This window comes from Anolis sagrei, chromosome X, assembly GCF_037176765.1.
Source record: "Anolis sagrei isolate rAnoSag1 chromosome X, rAnoSag1.mat, whole genome shotgun sequence".
Classification (NCBI taxonomy): Eukaryota; Metazoa; Chordata; class Lepidosauria; order Squamata; family Dactyloidae; genus Anolis; species Anolis sagrei.
The window spans coordinates 60,508,763-60,534,156 of record NC_090034.1 but is presented as its reverse complement, the minus strand read 5'-3'; the positions used below and the strand labels follow the sequence as shown (position 1 = coordinate 60,534,156).

At 42.5% G+C, this 25,394-nt stretch overlaps 1 protein-coding gene across 1 annotated transcript in view; it reads left to right on the top strand.

Annotated features, from left to right (window-relative positions):
- Positions 1-25,394, top strand: part of MYO18B (myosin XVIIIB) — a 465,598-nt gene that overhangs the window by 420,748 nt on the left and 19,456 nt on the right. The window lies entirely within an intron of this gene.

The following is a 25,394-nucleotide window of genomic DNA, read 5'->3' as shown; positions in this document are numbered from 1 at the left end:
TGAGTAAACGGATCAGGACCAAGTGTGGCTTTCCGAAGGCCCTTTGTCCTGTTGAGATATGATCGCTCATGCCAAGTGGGCATCTCTCTCTGGAGGGTCAGACTCCGAGCCCCAGGGTCACTGCCCATTGTATTGTCCATGCAATATGTCCTTGATAAGGTTTCAAACAGGAGATTTCCTCCTTCCACTCTCAGGGTCACTGAGAGTGGCTTCTTATATTTTTATACATCTTATAAAAGGGAATAGGACAGAAGAGTCAGGCAAAGGTCAGAGACACAGGGGAAAAGATAGAAATCATAGTGTAGAAAACATACCCACCAGAATTCCATAGTGAAATTGATGAGCGCCTCGATCATGGCTCAGTATATGTCCATCATTCAGAGTCCATAAAAGGAGAGGGAAACTATTATCATCATCAAAGGGTCCTTCGAGGGGGCAAAAAGGGTCCATGAATCATAAGATGTGGTTTGGTATGTCCACTGATCCAGGATATGGAGTCCTGCATCGCTGACCCTTAGGTCTGAAGAGAACTACAATTCCCTCTGAGGACTGGAGCGAAGGTGGCAGATCCACTTCCCGAGGGTCTCATGGGATGGCCACATCAAGTTCCCCGGGTCCTGGGGCTCCAAAAGGGCGAAGAAGCGTCGGTGGGAGCAGCGGAGCAGCAGGAAGCCCAGTTAGACAATCAGCTGTTTCTTATTAAATATATATTTGAAAAACAAAAAGGTAATTCCCAGAGCGCAGGAGTCCGAAATGCAAAAAGTGAGATAGAAATTAGTGTTAGAATTAGGCTAGGGAAAATATGGCATCAAAATAAAGTCGTTTGGTTAAGTCTGACTTGGCCACGGTAGTCCACGCTCTGGTTACATCCCGTTTAGACTACTGCAACGCTCTCTACGTGGGGTTGCCTTTGAAGACAGCTCGGAAGCTCCAACTAGTCCAACACTCGGCAGCCATGATTTTAACAGGAGCGGAGCACAGGGAGCACACAACCCCCCTGTTGCGCCAATTCCACTGGCTACCGATCTGCTACCGGGCTGAATTCAAAGTGCTGGCGTTGGCCTTTAAAGCCCTAAACGGTTCCGGCCCAAGCTACCTATCTGACCGCATCTCTGCCTATGAACCCACCAGGACTTTGAGATCTTCCGGGGAGGCCCTGCTCTCGATCCCGCCTGCTTCTCAAGCTTGGCTGGCGGGGACGAGAGATAGGGCCTTCTCGGTGGTGGCTCCTCGGCTGTGGAACGCCCTTCCTACGGACATTAGACTAGCACCATCTCTAATGATATTCCGCAAAAAGGTGAAGACCTGGATGTTTGTGCAGGCGTTTGAGTAATTTAGTGCAATCTGGTAATGGAACATAGGAATGGAACAATGGACGACGAACCTGGACTACTCTTGGATGATGAGAAGATTGGGTACGGTTGTTTTTTGTAATAATTGTGCATTGTAATTGCTTATTGGTAATTTATGGATAATGTGTTAAGTCAATTGTTATATGTTGTATGGAACCACTGCTGTTTCTACTGTTTTTACTGTTTGTGAACCGCTGTGAGTCGCCTTCGGGCTTGAGATACAGCGGTATATAAGCAAAGTAAATAAATAAATAAATAAAGGATTTTACTTTAATGGGGAAATCTTGGTTAAAGTTTCGGCTGAGGGAGGTTTGAATGAGTAAACGGATCAGGACCAAGTGTGGCTTTCCGAAGGCCCTTTGTCCTGTTGAGATATGATCGCTCATGCCAAGTGGGCATCTCTCTCTGGAGGGTCAGACTCCGAGCCCCAGGGTCACTGCCCATTGTATTGTCCATGCAATATGTCCTTGATAAGGTTTCAAACAGGAGATTTCCTCCTTCCACTCTCAGGGTCACTGAGAGTGGCTTCTTATATTTTTATACATCTTATAAAAGGGAATAGGACAGAAGGGTCAGGCAAAGGTCAGAGACACAGGGGAAAAGATGGAAATCATAGTGTAGAAAACATACCCACTTATCCCTCCCACCAGAATTCCATAGTGAAATTGATGAGCGCCTCGATCATGGCTCAGTATATGTCCATCATTCAGAGTCCATAAAAGGAGAGGGAAACTATTATCATCGTCAAAGGGTCCTTCGAGGGGGCAAAAAGGGTCCATGAATCATAAGATGTGGTTTGGTATGTCCACTGAGCCAGGATATGGAGTCCTGCATCGCTGACCCTTAGGTCTGAAGAGAACTACAATTCCCTCCGAGGATTGGAGCGAAGGTGGCAGATCCACTTCCCGAGGGTCTCATGGGATGGCCACATCAAGTTCCCCGGGTCCTGGGGCTCCAAAAGGGCGAAGAAGCGTCGGTGGGAGCAGCGGAGCAGCAGGAAGCCCAGTTAGACAATCAGCTGTTTCTTATTAAATATATTCTTGAAAAACAAAAAGGTCATTCCCAGAGCGCAGGAGTCCGAAATGCAAAAAGTGAGATAGAAATTAGTGTTAGAATTAGGCTAGGGAAAATATGGCATCAAAATAAAGTCGTTTGGTTAAGTCTGACTTGGCCACGGTAGTCCACGCTCTGGTTACATCCCGTTTAGACTACTGCAACGCTCTCTACGTGGGGTTGCATTTGAAGACAGCTCGGAAGCTCCAACTAGTCCAACGCTCGGCAGCCATGATTTTAACAGGAGCGGAGCGCAGGGAGCATACAACCCCCCTGTTGCGCCAACTCCACTGGCTACCGATCTGCTACCAGGCTGAATTCAAAGTGCTGGCATTGGCCTTTAAAGCCCTAAACGGTTCCGGCCCAAGCTACCTATCCGACCGCATCTCTGCCTATGAACCCACCAGGACTTTGAGATCTTCCGGGGAGGCCCTGCTCTCGATCCCGCCTGCTTCTCAAGCTCGGCTGGCGGGGACGAGAGATAGGGCCTTCTCGGTGGTGGCTCCTCAGCTGTGGAACGCCCTTCCTACGGACATTAGACTAGCACCATCTCTAATGGTATTCCGCAAAAAGGTGAAGACCTGGCTGTTTGAGCAGGCGTTCGAATAATTAGTGCAATGATTGGTTAATGAACACTGGAATGGAACAATGGATGACGAATCTGGAACATGTTTTTGATGACGAGACGACAGTGAATGGGTATTGTAGTAACTGTTTATTAATTGTGTAATGTGTTAGGTTGTTAGCTGTTTTTATACTGTAGCACTGAATTTTTGCTGTTCGTATTTGTTGTGAACCGCTGTGAGTCGCCTTCGGGCTGAGAACAGCGGTATATAAGTAAGGTAAATAAATAATAAATAAACTCGCGGATACGGGGGCCCAAGGGGTTTCCGTATCCACGGTTTAAAGAAACGCAGTTTCGGCCTCCCCGGGACACCTGGAAGGCATCCCAAGCGAGCCAGTGGCTGCCCGCGGCCCAGAAAAGGATAAGTTCATGCATTTGATACCTTTGAGTCAAGAAATAGACACAATGTATCACTATGGAGAGGTGAAAGTTACAATTCAATGAATCTTTATTACAATGTTTGGGCTGGAGAGAAAAGCAAAAGGAGAGAGCTCAAGGTTGGAGAGAGTCCTTGGTTGAGGCTGCTGCTGGGGCACATTTCATCAAAGTTGGGCCAACAGAGCATCCAGGAACTGCGGAACTCCCTGCAGTTGGTCAGATCACCTGGAAAGCAGGGGCCTCGGGCGAGCTCGCCCTCAATATCTTATGAGATTATTTTATGAAATTAGTTTTATTTTATTATAGGAAAAGGTTAAGAGAGAGGCAGTTGTCGGGGTCATGCAAATTCCACACCAATGGAGAGAGAAAGGAACACTGGGATGTGACTCTCCCCATAACCTGCATTGTCCTTGGAGGGAGTGCTTTTCGTAGCTCCTCAGCACTGTGGGTTAAAAGCTGTTTATGGAAGCAGGAACTGTCTGTGGAAGTGGACACCCCTGCCATGTACACACATACATACCTCCTCCTCTGCCTCTCAGATCTCGCTCCTGAAGACTGCAGTGAAGTGGTGAAGGTGCGCATGTGCGAGATCTGAGAGGCAGAGAAGGAGGTACAGTAATAGGGAAATTACCATATTGAAATCAAATCTGATGCTTTTAAAAATTTTATTTGATGTGTATTGGAAGAGGGGTAGTCTTATACGGCGAGTATATCCCAAACTCTATTTTTTAACTGGAAAAGTTGGGGGTCGTCTTATATGTCGTCGTCTTATATACGGATACTTGTTCTTTATTGTTCATCTGCATGGCATATTTTCTTTCTCTAGCAAGGCACTGTGTGGTCTGATCAATGTGAACTACATGTGGTTTATTTTGCACTACGCCACATCTTTGTCATGGACCAATCTCTACCTGGTCAAATTTAGACAGCCATCGCAGGTGAACTATACATCCCAGTACCTACAACTCCTCTAAATCATGGTGAATTCTCCCCAAACCTCTAGTATGTTCAGTTGCTGATCATTTCCTCTGTTTGCTGAGTGCCAGGCCCGTAGCCAGGATTTCGTTTCGGGGGGAGGCTGATTTTTTTTCAGGGGGGGTTTCGGGGGAGGCGAGTTTCGGGGGGGGGGCTGAGTCTGAGTGAAAGAGGGTCTAGCCTAGCAAACCTTTTGTATCATTACCCCAATACCCCCATGCATATGGGATATATTGAGTATGGTGATCAGATCATGATCTGAATAAACATAACAGCCTAAATAATGCACCAGTAAGGCCTTTTCGCGAACCACCATGAGAATTTCGGGGGGGGGGGGCTGAAGCCCCTCGAGCCCCCCCCCCCCCCCCCCCCCCCACGTCTACATGCCTGCTGTGTGCCATAGAAAAGAATAGGAAAGGGTTAAAGGAGAGGTAGTGGGTGGGGTCATGCAAATTCCACACCACTGGAGAGAGTCAGAAACACTGGGATGCCTGTGGTGGAGGAAACACATGAAATCTAGGATGAAATTGTCCCCGTGTGAAAGCCTTCCCTTGGGTGGTGGGCAGGATGGCATTAGTGGAGGACATTGGCAGGGGTCTTGGACATGTTCGTGGTGCTCACTATAACCTGCAATGCCTTTGGTGTCTCCTGAAAAGTGGGAGCTATAGCTGTTTGTGGAGGCAGGAGCTTGTCTGTGTAAGTGGACAGCCCAGCCACACACACACATACATAAAAGGTAAAGGTTTCCCTTGACATTAAGTCTAGTCATGTCCAACTCTGGGACTCTGGTGCCCATCTCCATTTCTAAGTTGAAGAGCCGGCGTTGTCCGTAGACACCTCCAAGGTCATTTGGCCACTGGCATGACTGTATGGAGCACCGTTAGCTTCCCGTCAAGGCAGTACCTATTACTCTACTCACATTTGCATGTTTTCGAATTGCTAGGTTGGCAGAAGCTGGGGTTAACAGCAGGAGCTCACCTCACTCCCCGGATTTGAACTGCTGACCTTTTGGTCAGCAAGTTCAACAGCTCTGCAGTTTAACCCACTGCGTCACCTGGGAGCCACTACACATACAGATTTTCACTTTCATTATGTGTATAGATACATAGATATAGATCATCTATCTCTATATTATAAATGTTATTCATTGTATTTATTTATTAATTCGTTCATTTTATTCATATATGATATATCTTCTCTCCAGGGAAGGCTCTTATATAACAAGGAATAAATTTAAATGTTTTAATTCTCTCTAATTTTCTCCTGGGCAGATTGCAAACAAAACACATTTGCATCTAATTTGCATATTGCAAATTGGCAAGGAATTAAGCCGACAGAAGGCCCCTTTTTGCTATTATTTTTTTTAAAAAAAAAAACCATAAAATTAAAGCAAACTCACTGCAGAATTTTAAAAAAATATTCTGAAAAAATATTCAATAAAGGTTTAAAAATATTCCTGGAATCTTTGATTTTTTTAACAAAAAAAATACTAAAATAATATTTTTTACAATATTTAATGTGGGTTAAAATGGGAAGCTTTGCTGTTATGGGAGAAAATATTTCAAAAGTATTTTTAAATGTTTCCAAAAATGTTCAGAAGCATTCTGAAAATATTCCGAAAATATCCTAAGAAAACGACTTTGATAAAGTTTGGGGGAAAATTATCGAGAATGGCTTAAAAGAAGTAGATGGGAAATTACCTCCACAAGAAGATATAGTATTTTGGAAAGAGAATGTAAATTTAAGTGGCTCGGAAGGGGGCGGGAGCACAGAGATGAAAAAACTCACACACACACACACACACACACACACATATATAAATCTGTTAGGTTGGTTCAATGGGACAGCAAAACTCCACAACCCCCCAACGAAACTGCACCAAAATTGCCATGCCCATAACACAACTCACAAGGTACAAACATATCTACTCGAAATGAAAAACAACACAACACACTCACAAAACGGCAAAACAACAAAACTCAAAAAAACACCAACGAAACTTAACCAAAATTCCCATGCCCATAACACAACCCACAAGGTACAAACATATCTACTCGAAATGAAAAACAACACAACAACACACTCACAAAACGGCAAAACAACAAAACTCAAAACACCCCCAACGAAACTTAACCAAAATTCCCATGAACATAACACAACCCACAAGGTACAAACATATCTACTCAAAATGAAAAACAACACAACAACACACTCACAAAACGGCAAAACAACAAAACTCAAAAAAACACCAACGAAACTTAACCAAAATTCCCATGCCCATAACACAACCCACAAGGTACAAACATATCTACTCAAAATGAAAAACAACACAACAACACACTCACAAAACGGCAAAACAACAAAACTCAAACACCCCCAACGAAACTTAACCAATCTTTAATGTGGGTTAAAATGGGAAGCTTTGCTGTTATGGGAGAAAATATTTCAAAAGTATTTTTAAATGTTTCCAAAAATGTTCAGAAGCATTCTGAAAATATTCCGAAAATATCCTAAGAAAACGACTTTGATAAAGTTTGGGGGAAAATTATCGAGAATGGCTTAAAAGAAGTAGATGTGAAATTACCTCCACAAGAAAATATAGTATTTTGGAAAGAGAATGTAAATTTAAGTGGCTCGGAAGGGGGCGGGAGCACAGAGATGAAAAAACTCATATATATATATATATATATATATATATATATATATATATATATATATCTGTTAGGTTGGTTCAACGGGCTAGCAAAACTCCACAACCCCCCAACGAAACTGCACCAAAATTGCCATGCCCATAACACAACTCACAAGGTACAAACATATCTACTCAAAATGAAAAACAACACAACAACACACTCACAAAACAGCAAAACAACAAAACTAAAAAAAACCAACGAAACTTAACCAAAATTCCCATGCCCATAACACAACCCACAAGGTACAAACATATCTACTCAAAATGAAAAACAACACAACAACACACTCACAAAACAGCAAAACAACAAAACTCACAACCCCCCCAACGAAACTTAACCAAAATTCCCATGCCCATAACACAACCCACAAGGTACAAACATATCTACTCAAAATGAAAAACAACACAACAACACACTCACAAAACGGCAAAACAACAAAACTCACAACCCCCCCAACGAAACTTAACCAAAATTCCCATGCCCATAACACAACCCACAAGGTACAAACATATCTACTCAAAATGAAAAACAACACAACACACTCACAAAACGGCAAAACAACAAAACTCAAACACCCCCAACGAAACTTAACCAAAATTCCCATGCCCATAACACAACCCACAAGGTACAAACATATCTACTCAAAATGAAAAACAACACAACAACACACTCACAAAACGGCAAAACAACAAAACTAAAAAAAAACCCAACGAAACTTAACCACACACACACACAAAACCCCATGCTCCATCACTCCCCCCGCCGCCGCACGCACACACACAACCCCACGCTCCATCACTCCCTCCGCCGCTGCACACACACATGCAACCCCACGCTCCATCACTCCCCCCACCACCGCACACACACACGCAACCCCACTCCCCCCACAGCCGCACACACACATGCAACCCCACGCCCCATCACTCCCCCTGCCGCCGCACACACACACACAACCCCACGCTCCATCACTCCCCCCACCACCGCACACACACACGCAACCCCACTCCCCCCACAGCCGCACACACACATGCAACCCCATGCCCCATCACTCCCCCTGCCGCCGCACACACACACACAACCCCACGCTCCATCACTCCCCCACCACCGCACACACACACGCAACCCCACGCTCCATCACTCCCCCCGCCGCCACACACACACACACAACCCCACACTCCATCACTCCCCCGCCCCAATCTTACCTCCTTTTACTTCACGCCACCTCCAAACCCCGCCCCTTCCCGCCCTGTCAAAATCCAGGAAAGACAGGAAGGAAGGAAAGAAGGAAGAAAGAGAAAGGGAGGTAAAGAAAAAGGGGGGAGGAAGGAAAGTTAGAGAAAGAAGGAAGAAGAAAAGGAAAGAAAACGAAAGATGGAAGGAAAGGAAAAGAGAGACAGCAGAAGAAAAAGAAAAAGGGGGAAGGAAGGAAAGAGGTAGAGAAGGAAGAAATGAGAGACAGAGGGAGGGAAAGAAAAAGGGGGAAGGAAGGAAGGAGAGAAGGAAAGAAAAAAGGGAACGAAGGAAGGAATGAGGGAGTGAAGGAAGAGGGAAGATGTAGAGAAAGAGGGAGGGAAGGAAAGAAGGAAAGAGAGAAGGAAGAAAAAAGACCAGAAGAGAAAGAAAAAGGAGGAAGGAAAGAAGGAGAGAAGGAAAGAAAAAAGGGAATGAAGGAAGGAAAGAGGGAGTGAAGGAAGGAAGGGGGAAGATGTAAAGAAAGAGGGAGGGAAGGAAAAAAGGAAAGAGAGAAGGAAGAAAAGAGGCCAGAGGAGAAAGAAAAAGGGGGCAGGAAGGAAGGAGAGAAGGAAAGAAAAAAGGGAAGGAAGGAAGGAAAGAGGGAGTGAAGGAAGGGGGAAGATGTAGAGAAAGAGGGAGGGAAGGAAAGAAGGAAAGAGAGAAGGAAGAAAAAAGACCAGAAGAGAAAGAAAAAGGAGGAAGGAAAGAAGGAGAGAAGGAAAGAAAAAAGGGAATGAAGGAAGGAAAGAGGGAGTGAAGGAAGGAAGGGGGAAGATGTAAAGAAAGAGGGAGGGAAGGAAAGAAGGAAAGAGAGAAGGAAGAAAAGAGACCAGAGGAGAAAGAAAAAGGGGGAAGGAAGGAAGGAGAGAAGGAAAGAAAAAAGGGAAGGAAGGAAGGAAAGAGGGAGTGAAGGAAGGGGGAAGATGTAGAGAAAGAGGGAGGGAAGGAAAGAAGGAAAGAGAGAAGGAAGAAAAGAGACCAGAAGAGAAAGAAAAAGGGGGAAGGAAGGAAAGAGATAGAGAAGGAAGAGGAGAAGGAAAGATGGGAGGGAGGGAAGGAAGGAAGGAAGGAAGGAAGGAAGGAAGGAAGGAAGGAAGGAAGGAAGGAAGGAAGGAAGGAAGGAAGGAGGGAAAGAAGGAGAGAAAGAGGGAAGGTTGGCCACAGCAACGCGTGGCGGGTAAAGGTTGTTATTTCTATGATTATTATTATTATGCTATTATTCCTATGAGACCCTTTTAGGGGGAATGGGAGAGGTGTCAGGTCCCAGAGGCAATGCATTGCATTATTGTTATTGTTATGATGGTGGTGAAATAAAAGGAAATAAAAAGAGAAAGAAGGAAGCAAACAGGGAGGGAAGAAAGGCAAAGGAAGAAAGGGGGAGGGAATGAAAGAAAGAGAGAAGGATGAAACCAAGTAGTGAAAGAAGGAAAGAAAGAAAGAGGTAGAGAAGGAAGAAAGGAGAGAAAGGGGGAGGAAAAGGGGGAAGGAATAGGTAGGGACCTCTCTTTCATAATAGTCCAAATATCTACCTCCACTTTGATAAGTTTTACTATAGGCCACAGCAACGCGTGGCAGGGCACAGCTAGTATATATATACTTATAGTTGATGTAATGAATTAAGGATGGAATATAAGAGTATTGAAGGTATTGATGTATTGATGTATTCTAAGAAAACCAATAAAAATATATTCAAAAAGAAAGAAAGAAAGAAAATATTCTGAAAATATACCGAAAATATACTGAAAATCTTCTGAAAATTTCCTGAAAATATTCCAATAATAATAATAATAATATGGTTCTTTTCATATCATTATATAATGTAATACAATGGTATGGTTGCTGATGACACGATAAATAAATATCGTTATATTATTATTATTATTGGTTCTTTTCATATCATTAGATTATTATTATAATATCAATATTATACATTTTGGAAAGATTTAAAAATATTCCAAAAATATTCCAAAAATATTCTGAAAATTTCCTGAAAATATTCCAATAATAATAATAATATGGTTCTTTTCATATCATTATATAATGTAATACAATGGTATGGTTGCTGATGACATGATAAATAAATATCATTATATTATTATTATTGGCTCTTTTCATATCATTATATTATTATTATAATATCAATATTATACATTATATTATTATATTACTTTTTATTATTATATTATTGTTATTAATATATCATTGTTATATCATTTTCATATCATTATATTATTATATTCTTATTAGACTATTATACCATTACCATATTATTATTATTATCATCATTATTATTCCATTATATTATAATATTATCATTAAATTATTATATTATATTATTATTGTTCTATTGTTGTTCATTCGTTCAGTTGTCTACGACTCTTCATGACCTCATGGACCATCCCACGCCATAGCTCCCTGTCGGCCGTCACCACCCCCAGCTCCTTGTTCTATTATATTATTATTATTGTTATCATTATTATTCCATTATATTATAATATTATTAAATTATTATATTATATTATTATTGTTCTATTGTTGTTGTTCATTCGTTCAGTCGTCTCCGACTCTTTGTGACCTCATGGACCATCCCACGCCATAGCTCCCTGTCGGCCGTCACCACCCCCAGCTCCTTGTTCTATTATATTATTATTATTGTTATCATTATTATTCCATTATATTATAATATTATTAAATTATTATATTATATTATTATTGTTCTATTGTTGTTGTTCATTCGTTCAGTCGTCTCCGACTCTTTGTGACCTCATGGACCATCCCACGCCATAGCTCCCTGTCGGCCGTCACCACCCCCAGCTCCTTGTTCTATATTATTATTATTATTATTATTATTATCATTATTATTCCATTATATTATAATATTATTATTATTATATTATATTATTATTGTTCTATTGTTGTTCATTCGTTCAGTCGTCTCCAACTCTTCGTGACCTCATGGACCATCCCACGCCATAGCTCCCTGTCGGCTGTCACCACCCCCAGCTATTATATTATTATTATTATTATTATTATTATTATTACTATCATCTTCCTTTTTCTTTCTCTTCCAAACCTTCTCCTCCTTCTGCTTGCCTCCTTATTCATGAATAATTCATAAATGGCTTCCGCCTCCTCATTAGTATTCCCCTGCCTTTGATTGACAGCTGGGAGGGGGAGGGGAGGTCAAAGGTCACATCTTGGCCGCCTTTCAGCCGTGACCACCCCCTCCTCCGGGAGGGGTCAAAGGTCAGAGGTTGGCATTCTATTCAATAGAAGGAATCGTTTCCAAGTCAACGCAAACAGAAAAGTCTATATTATAATATTACATATTATTATTTATATTATATTATTGTTATTTTATTACGACTATATTACTACTATATTATATTATTATTTTATATGATGATGATTATTAATATTATTATGATGATACGCTGCAAAACAGACAAGCCGGGCTTTAAAGGGTGTCTTTCTAAGAAATGAATGTTGGAGAGACGAAGAACCGTCCCTTTAAATCCAGCAGACAGAGAAAAGCTAAAGGTCAAAGCAACCAGACTAAACAAAAGGAAAGGGAGAAATCCTTAGAGAGAGAGAGAGAGAGAGAAGGAAAGAGGCCCTTTAAAGGGAAAATCCTTCCCAATATATATTATATTATATTATATTATTACTATATTATATTCGGGGGAGAAGGGCGGGGTATAAATATAGGAAATACATAAATAAATAAAAATATTATACTATATAATCATTATATATATATATATATATATATATATAATATTATATTATAATTATAGTATATATTCCCTGTAATAGGCAGTAAGGGAATATATACTATAATTATAATATAATATTATATATATATATATATATATATATATATATATATATATGATTGATATATATATATATATATATATATATTGATGATAAATATATATATAATACTGCCTACTACAGGGAAAACCAACTGATCCCTAATCCATCTAAAACACAGACATGTGCCTTTCATCTCAAGAACAGACAAGCATCCCGAGCTCTGAGGATGACCTGGGAAGGAATCCCACTGGAGCATTGCAGCGCACCCAAATACCTGGGAGTCACTCTGGACCGTGCTCTGACCTACAAGAAGCACTGCCTGAACATCAAGCAAAAAGTGGGCGCTAGAAACAACATCATATGAAAGCTGACTGGCACAACCTGGGGATCACAACCAGACACAGTGAAGACATCTGCCCTTGCGCTATGCTACTCTGCTGCTGAGTACGCATGCCCAGTGTGGAACACATCTCACCACACTAAAACAGTAGATGTGGCTCTTAATGAGACATGCCGCATTATCACGGGGTGTCTGCGCCCTACACCACTGGAGAAACTACACTGTCAAGCCGGTATCGCACCACCTGACATCTGCCGGGAAGTGGCAGCCAATAGTCAAAGGACCAAGGCAGAGACATCTCCAGCTCATCCCCTGTTTGGGTATCAGCCAGCACGTCAATGCCTTAAATCACGAAATAGTTTTCTAAGATCTACAGAGACACTTGCTGGAAAAACCCCAGCAAGCGAGAGTCCAAAAGTAGCAGGCTCAAACCCAGAACCTCAACCAATGGCTGATACCAAATGAGAGACTCCCCCCTGGGCACACAGAGGACTGGGCGACTTGGAAGGCGCTGAACAGACTGCACTCTGGCACCATGAGATGCAGAGCCAACCTCAAGAAATGGGGCTACAAAGTGGAATCCTCGACATGCGAGTGTGGAGAAGAGCAAACCACTGACCACCTGCTGCAATGCAACCTGAGCCCTGCCACATGCACAAGGGAGGACCTTCTTGAGGCACTCCACGTGGCCAGATACTGGTCAAAGGACACTTAATCAACTACCAAGCTTGCAAACTTTGTCTGTTTGTTTGTTTGTTTGTTTGTTTTGTTTAAAATGTAATACAAATGTCTGGTTGCTCCTGACACGATAAATAAATAAATAAATAAATAAATGAGTGGTTCCCTTGATGTAGGGACTACCAAACGCAGCATTGCCCAGACACGAATAATGGAACGTGAAAGGCCCTGCAGACTACTTCAACCAGAGAAGTCAGCCATAGCAGAGCACCTGATGAACCAGCCTGGACACAGCATATTATTTGAGAACACAGAAATGCTGGACCACTCTCACAACCACCACGTCAGGCTACACAGAGAAGTCATTGAAATCCACAAGCATGTGGACAATTTCAACAGAAAGGAGGAAACCATGAAAATGAACAAAATCTGGCTACCGGTTTTTAAAAAACTCTAAAATTACAACAGCAAAACAACACAGAGGAAACAACCAGGGACAGCAAACAAAAGATTGCCCCAGGAACTGCCAGGCCATCAAATGCTAATCAAGGTGGTCAGTTGAAATATTCACACCTAACGCTAACAGACAAGAGTTCTTTGTCCCACCCTGGTCATTCCACAGATATATAAACCCACTTTCCTAGTTCCAACTAACTTCACTATCTCTGAGGATGCTTGCCATAGATGCAGGCGAAACGTCAGGAGAGAATGCCTCTAGAACATGGCTATATAGCCCGAAAAAAAACCTACAACCCTCTCCTGTATTTTTTGTTAGTCATGGGGGTTCTGTGTGCCCGATGTGGTCCAGGTCCATTGTCAGTGGGGATCATCGTGCTGTGCTTCCATCATGTTGAATCAGTCCCCCAAATCCCTCCAGTATGTTTGGTTGGTGATAAATTTATCTTTGTTTGCTGTGTGCCATATGAAAGGGTAGGAAAAGCTTCAAACAACAAGAAAGGAGATTCTGTCTGAACACGAGGAAGAACTTCCTGTCTGTGAGAGCCGTTCAGCAGTGGAACTCTCTGCCCCGGAGTGTGGTGGAAACTCCTTCTTTGGAAGCTTTTAAATAGAAGCTGGATGGCCATCTGTCAGGGGTGATTTGAATGCAATATTCCTGTTTCTTGACAGAATGGGGTTGGACTGCATGGCCCATGAGGTCTCTTCCAACTCTATGATTCCATGTGTGTGTGTGTGTGTGCTTGTGTGTGTGTGTATCTGTGTGTTTTCTTTCTTTCCATTCACTTTGAATTACCTTCAACTTCTGCTTGATGTCCAGTCTCTTGAATGGCCAGCCTTAGGCCACATTTGCCCCAATTCTGCTATATATATATATATATATATATATATATATATATATATGAGACATTCAGGACTGTCAATACAATATAACCATATAATATTATATAGTCATATAAAGTAATACAATAATATATATTATAAAATTTATATTGTTTTTATTATATAGAGATTATATTTTATATTATTATATTATTCTATGATTTTATTGTTTATATTATCCTGCATTATTTTATTATTTTAATTTCTAGTTTATTTTATAAATTGTTTTATTATATTTTATATTGCATTATATTATTTTAGATATATTTTTATAATATATTTTAACATATAGATAGATACAATAAATATACATGAAAATAAAGATTAGATAGATAGATAGATAGATAGATAGAAAGACAGATAGACAGATAGACAGATAGACAGATAGATGTGTGGATAGATTATGTTATGATAGATGGATAGATATAATAGATAGAAAGATAGACAGACAGACAGATATATGAATAGATGATGGATGGATGGATGGATGGATGGATGGATGGATGGATGGATGGATAGATAGATAGATAGATAGATAGACAGACAGACAATAGATGGATAGATATAATAGATGGATGGATAGATATAATAGATGATAGATAGATAGATAGATAGATAGATAGATAGATAGATAGATAAACAATAGATGGATAGATATAATAGATAGATGAATGGATGGATGGATGGATGGATAGATATAATAGATGATAGATAGATAGATAGATAGATAGATAGATAGATAGATAGATAGACAGACAATAGATGGATAGATATAATAGATAGATGAATGGATGGATGGATGGATAGATATAATAGATGATAGATAGATAGATAGATAGATAGATAGATAGATAGATAGATAGATAGATAGATAAACAATAGATGGATAGATATAATAGATAGATGAATGGATGGATGGATGGATAGATATAATTAGATAGATAGATAGATAGATAGATAGATAGATAAACAATAGATGGATGGATAGATAGATATGATAGATAGATAGATAGATAGATAGATAGATAGATAGATAGATAGATAGATGATGGATAGATAGATATATGGATGGATAGATATATTATAATAGATAGATAGATTGACGGATAGATGGATGGATAGATATAATAGATAGTTGAATAGATCTATCTATTATATCTATCTATTCATCTACCTATTATATTACAGATAGATATATAATAGATAATATAAAAAGGAATAAATATAACAGATAGATATAATAAAGAGATTGATAAATAGATATAATTAGATAGATAGATAGATAGATAGATAGATAGAGATAGATGGATAGGACAGATAGACGGATAGATATAATAGATAATATAAAGAGATGAATAGATATAACAGATAGATGGATGGATCGATAGATATGATAGATGTAATAGATAGAATAGTTTCATAGATATAATAAAGAGATGGATATTAGACAGATGAATTTTTTATTTGTCGTGTCAGGAATGACTTGAGAAACTGCAAGTCACTTCTGGTGTGAGCGAATTGGCTGTCTGTAAGGATGTTGCCCAGGGGACGTCAGGATATTTTGATGTTTTACCATCCTTGCGGGAGACTTCTCTCATGTCCTCACATGAGGAACTGGAGCTGACAGAGGGAGCTCATCCGCGCTCTCTCCACATTCGAACCTGTGACCTGTCGGTCTTCAGTCCTGCCGGCAAAGGGGTTTAACCCACTGCACCACCGGGGGCTCCTATATAGATGAATAAATAATCTGTTATAACTATCTAACCTTATTTCTAGGTATTGTTTTACAGACCAGCTTGGGTACCCGGCAGTGCCAGAGTTATTGAGAAAGGCAATTACCCCCAAACTCTGCCTGTATCCTCAGCTGGGCATGTTGGGTCTGTGTGCCATATTTGGTCCAGATCTGTTATTGATGGGGTTCAGAGTGATCTGTATGCAGGGTGAACTATAACTCCCACACTGGTGGGGCGGTCCCCCAAAAAACACCTCCAGTATGTTCTTCTGGTCATCAGGGTTCTGCGTTCAAAATTTGGTCCAGATCCATCACTGGTGGGGTTGAGAGTGCATTGGATGCAGGGTGAACTACAACTCCCATGTTGGTGGGTCAGTTCTCCAAACCCCTCTAGTATGTTCTGTTGGTCATGGGGATTTTGTTTCCCAAGTTTGGTCCAGGCCCATCATTTGTGGGGGTCTGTGGAAGTGGCTGAAGATCCTGCAAATCCCATTGTGTGTGGTCCATCCTCCCCTAACCCTCACCAGGACATATAGTGAGTTATAGGTTCTGTGTGCCAAATTTGATCCAGGTGCGTCACTTGTGGGGGGTCACAGTTTTTTCTGGAAGTGAAGATACTTCCCAGTCCACCCTCCCCTAACCCTCACGAGGACCAAAAGTGCATCATGGAGAGTGTGTGGCAAGTTTGGACCAAGTCCGTCATGCGTGGGAGTCACAGTGGTCTCCTTGGTCCTTTCTCTTCCAAAATTCACCAGGATGTATAGTGGGTCATGGGGGGGGGGGGGGTGTCTGCGTGCCAAGTTTGGTCCTGATCTGTCATTTGTGGGGGTTGCAATAGTCTCTGGAAGTGAGTAAATGTACTGCAATTCCCATCATCTGTGGCAAGTTTGGTCCAGATCCATCATTGGTTGGGTTCAGAGTTCTCTCTAGATGTAGGTGAACTACAACTCCTATAAATCAAGGTAAATTCCCACCAAACCTGCTGTTTGTGCCAAATGTGGTTCAGGTCCATTATCAAAGGGGGTCACAGTGCTCTGCCTCGATTCAGGGCGAACTACAACTTCCATCCTATTCAGTCAGTCCTCCAAATCCCTCCATTCTGATAAATTCTTCTCTGTATTGTCGAAGGCTTTCATGGCCGGAATCACTGGGTTGTTGTAGGTTTTTTGGGGCTATATGGCCATGGTTTAGAGGCATTTTCTCCTGACGTTTTGCCTGCATCTATGGCAAGCATCCTCACTACCTCTGAGGATGCTTGCCATAGATGCTGGTGAAACGTCAGGAGAAAATGCCTGTAGACCATGGCTATATAGCCCGAAAAAACCTACAACCCACAAATTCTTCTCTGTTTGCTGTGTGCCATGTTGTTGTTCTTCATTCATTGTCATTTCCGACTCTTTGTGACCTCATGGATCAACCCACGCCAGAGCTCCCTGTCAGCCGTCACCTCCCCCAGCTCCTTCAGAGTCAATCCAGTCCCTTCAAGGATGCCATCCTTCCATCTTGCCCTTGGTCGGCCCCTCTTCCTTTCACCTTCCACTTTCCCCAGCATAATTGTCTTCTCTAGGCTTTCCTTTCTTCTCATGATATGGCCAAAGTACTTCATCTTGGTCTCTAGTATCCTTCCCTCCAATGAGCAGTCGGGCTTTATTTCCTGGAGGATGGACTGGTTGGATCTTCTCGCAGTCCAAGGCACTCTCAGAACTTTCCTCCAACACCACAGCTCAAAAGCATCGATCTTCCTTCGCTCAGCCTTCCCTAAAGTCCAGCTCTCACATCCATAGGTGACTACAGGGAATACCATGGCTTTGACTAGACGGATCTTTGTTGCCAGTCTGATGTCTCTACTCTTCACTATTTTATCGAGATTGGACATTGCTCTCCTCCCAAGAAGTAAGCGTGGCCTTTTCCGTGGTGGCCCCCCGTCTCTGGAACACCCTCCCCAAAGACCTTAGATAGGCCCCTACATTGGCAGTCTTCAGAAAGAACCTGAAGACCTGGCTTTTCCGATGCGCCTTCCCAGAGTAGGAAATCTCCACTACCAAGTCCCATAAGCACTTTACCAGAACCAATGACTGCTGCACATCGCACATCGCACTTGCCCTAGAAGCCTCATATACACCTCCTGTCACATCAGCACTTTTAATTCTTGTACCCATTACTCTGGCCCGGCCCAGTTTTATTGTGTTCTTAGTGTATTGCTTTTTACCTGTTGTTATTTTGCTTATTCTGTTTTAATTGTTTGATTTGTTTAGATTGTATTGTTATGTGTAAGCCGCATCGAATCCTTCAGGAGATGCTAGCGGGGTACAAATAAAGTTTAATAATAATAATAATAATAATAATAATAATAATAATAAGCGTCTTCTGATTTCCTGGCCACAGCCTGCATCTGCAGTCATCTTTGCACCTAGAAATACAAAGTCTGTCACGGCCTCCACGTTTTCTCCCTCTATTTCCCAGTTGTCAATCATTCTTCTTGCCACAATCTTGGGGTTTTTTGACGTTTAGCTGCAACCCAGCTTGTGCGCTTTCTTCTTTCACCTTGATTAGAAGGCTCCTCAGCTCCTCCTCACTTTCGGCCATCAGAGTGGCGTCATCTGCATATCTAAGGTTTATGATAATGATTGTTTTTGACTTGATATGTTTTGTATAATTGTGTTTTTAATTGCCTTTTTGATGTTGTTGTGTTAATCTTTACTATGTAAACCGCCTTGAGTCGCCATTTCGGCTGAGAAAGGCGGTATAGAAGTAAAGCAAATAAATAAATAAATAAAATAAGGATGTTAATGTTTCTTCCAGCTATTTTTACCCCAGCCTTGCATTCGTCAAGCCCCGCACATCGCATGACATGTTCTGTATACAAGTTGAATAAGTTGGGAGAGAGTATACAACCCTGCCGTACGCCTTTCCCAATCTTGAACCAGCCTGTTGTTCCGTGGTCAGTTCTGACTCTTGCGACTTGGTCCTTGTACAGATTCCTCAGGAGAGAGACAAGGTGGCTTGGTATGCCCATACCATCAAGAACTTGCCACAATTTATTATGATCCACACAGTCAAAGGCTTTAGAATAGTCAATGAAGCAGAAATAGATGTTTTTCTGAAACTCCCCGCCTTTCTCCATTATCCAGCGGATGTTGGCAATCTGGTCTCTCGTTCCTCTGCCTTTTCTGAACCCAGCTTGTACTTCTGGCAACTCTCTTTCCATGTCTTGTTGGAGTCTTCCTTGCAGGATCTTGAGCATTACCTTACTGGCATGAGAAATAAGGGCCACTGTACGGAAGTTTGAGCAGTCTTTCGCATTTCCCTTTTTTGGTATGGGGATATAAGTTGATTTTTTCCAGTCTGATGGCCATTCTTGTGTTTTCCATATTTGCTGGCATATGGCATGCATCAACTTGACAGCATCACCTGGGAAGGAATCCCACTGGAGCATTGCAGCGCACCCAAATACCTGGGAGTCACTCTGGACCGTGATCTGACCTACAAGAAGCACTGCCTGAACATCAAGCCAAAAGTGGGTGCTAGAAACAATATCATACGAAAGCTGAGTGGCACAACCTGGGGATCACAACCAGACACAGTGAAGACATCCGCCCTTGTGCTGTGCTACTCTGCTGCTGAGTACGCATGCCCAGTGTGGAACACATCTCACCACACTAAAACAGTGGATGCGACTCTTAATGAGACATGCCGCATTATCATGGGGTGTCTGCGCCCTACACCACTGGAGAAATTACACTGCTTAGCCGGTATTGCACTACCTGACATCCGCCAGGAAGTAGCAGCCAATAGTCAAAGGACCAAGGCAGAGACATCTCCAGGTCATCCTCTGTTTGGGTATCAGGCAGCACGTCAACGACTTAAATCCAGAAATAGTTTTCTAAGATCTACAGAGACACTCGCTGGAACACCTCAGCAAGCGAGAGTCCAAAAGTAGCAGGCTCAAACCCAGAACCTCAACCAATGGCTGATACCAAATGAGAGACTCCCCCCTGGGCACACAGAGGACTGGGCGACTTGGAAGGCGCTGAACAGACTGCGCTCTGGCACCACGAGATGCAGAGCCAACCTCCAGAAATGGGGCTACAAAGTGGAATCCTCGACATGCGAATGCGGAGAGGAGCAAACCACTGACCACCTGCTGTAATGCAACCTGAGCCCTGCCACATGCACAATGGAGGACCTTCTTGCAGCAACACCAGAAGCACTCCAAGTGGCCAGATACTGGTCAAAGGACATTTAACCAACTACCAAACTCACAAATGTTGTGTTTTATCTGTTTGTTTGCTTTGTTCTGTTAGAAATGTAATATAATTGACTGGTTAATCTGACACGACAAATAAAATCATCTTTCAAGATCGTAAACAGTTCAGCTGGGATCCCATCGTCTCCTGCTGCCTTGTTGTTAGCAATGCTTCTTAAGGCCCATTCAACCTCACTCCTCAGGATATCCGGTTCTAATTCACTCACCACACCGTCCAACTATCCTCAATATTATTATCCTTCCTATACAGATCTTCTGTAGTCTTGCCACCTTCTCTTGATCTCTTCAGCTTCTGTTAGGTCCCTGTCATCTTTCTTATCATGTGCCATAGGAAAGGGTTAAGGGAGAAGCAGTAGGCAGGGTCATGCGAATTTGGAGAGATAGGAACCCTGGGATGTCCATTCCGGAGAGAAAACAGAACATCTAGGATGAAAAGGTCCCCAAATGAAAGCACTTAATGGGTGGTGGCCCGTGGTGTTTGGGGAGGGCATTGGCAGGATTTGGGCTGTGTGTTCATGGCGCTCGCTGTAACCTGCAATGTCAGTGGAGGGAGTGCCTGTGGAGGCTTCTCAGCACTTGGTCTCGGTGGTCCCAATGATTTAGTGCACTGCTACACAATGCTGTCGCTCACAAATAGATGGTCTGGGTTGTATCATTGGTGCCATCTCCCACTGTTGTAGGATGGTGGGAGCTTACTATCATAAGTGATAGTTTTGCGCAGTTCAGCCCAGCCTCTCCATTTCTATCCTCCTGAGCACAGCCCCATATAGAGATGGAAGAGATGGATGGATAGATATAGAGATGAAGAGATAGATACATAGATGGATAGCTAGATGGAGATACATAGATATGATAGATCAGTGTTTCGCAACCTTCCTAACAACCCCTTAATACAGTGGTTCTCAACCTGGGGTCCCCAGATGTTTTTGGCCTACAACTCCCAGAAATCCTAACAGCTGGTAAACTGGCTGGGATTTCTGGGAGTTGTAGGCCAAAAACATCTGGGGACCCCAGGTTGAGAACCACTGCCTTAATACATTTCCTCATGTTGTGGTGACCCCCCAACCATAACATTAATTTCGGTCCTCCTCTGGAATGGCAACTAAAATGATCAAAGGTCTGGAGAACAAGCCCTATGAGGAGTGGCTTAAGGAGCTGGGCATGTTTAGCCTGAAGAAGAGAAGGTTGAGAGGAGATATGACAGCCATGTATAAATATGTGAGAGGAAGCCACAGGGAGGAGGGAGCAAGCATGTTTTCTGCTTCCTTGGAGACTAGGACACGAAACAATGGCTTCAAACTACAAGAAAGGAGATTCCATCTGAACATGAGGAAGAACTTCCTGACTGTGAGAGCCGTTCAGCAGTGGAACTCTCTGCCCCGGAGTGTGTTGGAGGCTCCTTCTTTGGAAGCTTTTCAACAGAGGCTGGATGGCCATCTGTCAGGGGTGATTTGAATGCAATATTCCTGCTTCTTGGCAGAATGGGGTTGGACTGGATGGCCCATGAGGTCTCTTCCAACTCTTTGATTCTATGATAACTGTCATTTTGCTACTGCTATGAACTGTCATATAAATATCTGAAGCACAGGATGTATTTTCATTCACTGGACCAAATTTGGCACAAATACCCGATACGCCCAAATCTGAGTACTGGTGGGGACGGGGGCATTGATTTTGTCATTTGGGGGTTGTCGTTGCTAGGATTTATAGTTCACCTACAATCAAAGAGCATTCTGAACTCCACCGACGATGGAATTGAACCAAACTTGGCACACAGAACTCCATTACCCACAGCATATACTTGGAAGGGTTTGGTGGGCATTGAGCTTGAGTTCGGGAGATGTAGTTCACCTACATCCAGAAAGCACTCAAACAATGATGGATCTGGACCAAACTTGGCACAAATACTCAAAATGCCCAAATGTGAACACTGGTGGAGTTTGGGGGAAGTAGACCTTGACATTTGGGAAATGTAGTTGCTGGAATTTACAGTTCACCTACAATCAATGAGCATTCTGAACCCCACCAACGATGGAATCGAACCAAACTTGGCACACAGAACTCCATTACCCACAGCATATACTGAGAGGGTTTGGTGGGCATTGAGCTTGAGTTTTGGAGTTGCAGTTCACCTACATCCAGAACTCAAACAATGATGGATCTGGACCAAACTTGGCACGAATACTCAAAATGCCAAATGTGAATACTGGTGGAGTTTGGAGGAAATAGACCTTGACATTTGGGGATTTACAGTTCACCTACAATCAAAGAGCATTCTGAACTCCACCAACAATGGAAATGAACCAAACTTGGCACACAGAACTCCATTACCCACAGCATATACTAGAAGGGTTTGGTGGGCATTGAGCTTGAGTTCGGGAGTTGTAGTTCACCTACATCCAGAAAGCACTGTGGACTCAAAACAATGATGGATCTGGACCAAACTTGGCACAAATACTCAAAATGCCAAATGTGAACACTAGTGGAGTTTGGAGGAAATAGACCTTGACATTTGGGAATTGTAGTTGCTGGGATTTACAGTCTACAATCAATGAGCATTCTGACCCCATAAACGAAAGAATTGGGCCAAACTCCCCACACAGAATCTGCATGAACAGAAAATACTGGTTTTTGATGGTCTTTGTCGACCCCTCTGACACTCCCTCGCGACTCCCAGGTTGAGAAACACTGAGATAGAGGAATAGATATGATATATATAATAGATGAATAGAGATGTGATAGATATGATAGACAGATTTTCCCCATGTCAAGAGTGACTTGAGAAACTGCAAGTTGCTTCTCGTATGAGAGAATTGGCCATCTGCAAGGATGTTGCCCAGGGGATGTTGCCCAGATGTTTTACCATCCTTGTGGGAAGCTTCTCTCTTGTCCCCACATGGGGAGCTGAAGCTAACAGAGGGGAGCCCAACCTGCTATCCCCAGATTCAAACCACTGACCCATCCTGCCGCCACAAGGGTTTAACCCATTGCGCCACGATTGGCTCCTATGATACTAGCTGTACCCTGCCACGCGTTGCTGTGGCCTATAGTAAGAATTTTCGAAGTAGAGGTAGATATCTGGACTATTATGAGAGGTACCTACCTATTCCTTCCCCTCTTTTTCTTCCCCTTCCTCTCCTTTATTCCTTCTCTAGCTCTTTCTTTCATTCCTTATTTCACTCTTTGGTTTCATCCTTCCTCCTCTTTCCTTCCTTCCCTCCCCCTTTCTCTACTTCTTCCTTTGTCTCATGTCTTCCTTGTTTTCTTGCTGCTTTCACTTATTTCCTTTTCCCTTCCTTCCTTCCTTCCTTCCTTCCTTCCTTCCTTCCTTCCTTCCTTCCTTCCTTCCTTCCTTCCTTCCCTCCCTCTTTCCTGCCTTTCCTTTCTACTTTATCTTCCTCCTTCCTTCCTTCGGTACCTCTTTCTTTCCTTCCTTCCCTCCCTACTTCTCTTCTGTCTGGTAGAGTCTCTTCTAACTCTATTCTAGGAGTCTATTTAATATAGTAACATATAGTAGTAACATATTATATAGTAATAGATATAACAGTTATGTAGATATATTTATGTATTATATAGCAGTATATATAATAGTAATATATATAGTATTGTAATTATATATATATATATATATGTGTGTGTGTGTGTGTGTGTGTGTATATGTATATACATATAGAGAGATAGACAGACAGAATATAGATATATACCACCAACCAGTGATCCTGTATCCATCCATATCTGTGTGTGTGTGTGTCTACACTGCCATAGAATCCAGTCCTAAGTAGATATTCTGGATTTTACATGGCAGTGTGGAAGGGGTGACTTTGAGTGCATCTAAGCTGTAGATTTAATAAAGAAGGATGAAGATGGTGAGGGGGTTGGAGGAGAAAAGGGAAGGAAAGAAAAGGAGGAAGGGAAGGGAGAAAGGAGTAAAGGAGAAAAGGAATGAGAGGAAGGAGGGAAGGGAAAGAATTAAAGGAAGGAGAAGGAAAGGAAGTACAAAAGGAACGAAAGGATGGAGGGAGGGAAGGGGGCATTGGTGTGGATGAGAGAATGATGATGATGATGATGAGGAGAAATTGTTCATCCGGAGAGCACTGTGAACCCAAACAAAGATGGATCGGGACCAAACTTGGGAGGAATCCTCAATATGCCCAAAGGTGAATTCTGGTGGAAATTTGACCTTGGGAGCTGCTTGGATATCCAGCTCATCTGGAACTGAACTGGGCTCACCCCTTCCTTCCTTCCTTCCTCCCCAGCACACTTTGCTCTATTAGGGGCGGGGCTTACTGGAGCCCCTTGATGGCAGCACCCAAGGGGAGAGCTGAAGACGGAGGAAGAAGGGAAGGAGGAATGATAGAAGGGAGGGAGGAAACGAAAGAGGAAAGAGAGAAGGAAAGAGGGGAAGGATGAGGGAAAGAGGGAGGGAGGAGAGGAGGCAGGGAAGGCATGAAGGGAGAAAATGGGGGAAGGGAGAAGGAAGGGAGAGGAGGAGGAGGGAGAGAGCCAAGGCTGACTCCAGGCCATTGCCGGCACAGGCTCCGCCACGTGGAGCTCTCTTGTGTGTGCGAGCGCGTGCGCGCCCCACCCACCCCCCGTACCAGTACGCATGCCCAGTGGTATTTTCTCCTGTTTTAGGATTTGTAAGTTCTTTTTTTGTTTTTTATTATTGATAGTCACACCTTGTATGGTGAGGAGTTTTGTTGCCAAATTTGGTGGGTATTGGCCCAGCGGTTCTTTTGTTTTTAAGCCACTCATTACGACATGAGCATTTTTATATATATAGATTATAGATGGAATAGATAGGATAGATATTGACAGATGAATAAATAGACAGACCAATGGATGGATAGATGTAGAGGAAAACTGACCAATAAATATTAAATAAAGGACAACAACATGCAAACGATGTGC